Source organism: Tursiops truncatus, chromosome 7, assembly GCF_011762595.2.
Source record: "Tursiops truncatus isolate mTurTru1 chromosome 7, mTurTru1.mat.Y, whole genome shotgun sequence".
In the NCBI taxonomy this organism is placed as follows: domain Eukaryota; kingdom Metazoa; phylum Chordata; class Mammalia; order Artiodactyla; family Delphinidae; genus Tursiops; species Tursiops truncatus.
Window position 1 is genome coordinate 83,857,218 of NC_047040.1, and position 948 is coordinate 83,858,165.

Consider the following 948-nt stretch of genomic DNA (forward strand, 5'->3'; position numbering starts at 1 on the left):
TGATTATATTGAAATTATTTTAATAACTTCCTCTCAACTTTTTAATTCCTTTTCAAAACATATTTCTGTAACTTGTGTGCTGACACTCTGACTTCATAGGTCATCAGTACTTTTCTATTTATTTTACAATTTTGTTTTGTTTTGTATTGTCTTTTTGAGGTAGACCAAAATTCATGCATCAGAAATGATTACGGAAGGAGCTGGGAGGTGACTGCCGGCCGCGTGCCACCGCTGCAGATGGAAGTAGATTCCGGGGCCGGAAGCACCACAGCGTAGGGAGCCCTCCAGGTGAGCAAAGTCAAATAATGTCAATAGCTCATTCATCCGTCCATGCCAAATGGGGGTCATGGGGAAGGTGATTGGGACAGCAATGCAAAAAACTGCTAAAGTGAGAGTGACCAGACTTGTTCTGGATCCCTATTTATTAAAGTATTTTAATAAGCGAAAAACCTACTTTGCCCACGAAGCTCTCCAGCAGTGCACCGTTGGGGATACTGTGCTTCTCAAAGCTTTACCTGTCCCACGAACAAAGCATGTGAAGCATGAACTGGCTGAGATCATTTTCAAAGTTGGGTAGGTCATAAATCCAGTGACCGGAAAGGGCTGTGCTGGAATTGCCTACCTGGAGAGTCCAGTCGGTCTGGAAACCACCCACCTAACCAAAAACCTGGAAAAACTCCATCTCTCTTCAACACAGTGAAGGAGAATTAGAAGACGGAGTCAAAGGGAAGGATTTCTAAGTTTGCTTTACGGAAAAATTTTTCTAAGTTTCCTCACAAACCATTCAGTTTCTCTTCTGGTATTTATGAAATAGCTAAAAGTAAATAAAGTAAAGGCCTTGTTATATTTTTTCATTAAAAAGACATGATTAGGGAAGAATTAATATCATTAAACCTAAATAAAGCTAAGTAGCAAAATAATAAATGAATGTATATTTATTTGTGAGAA

At 39.3% G+C, this 948-nt stretch overlaps 1 pseudogene; it reads left to right on the top strand.

Moving 5' to 3' along the window:
• Positions 1 to 305: 305 nt before the first annotated feature.
• Positions 306 to 700, top strand: LOC101338344 (small ribosomal subunit protein uS17m pseudogene; annotated as a pseudogene).
• The last annotated feature ends 248 nt before the right edge of the window (positions 701 to 948 follow it).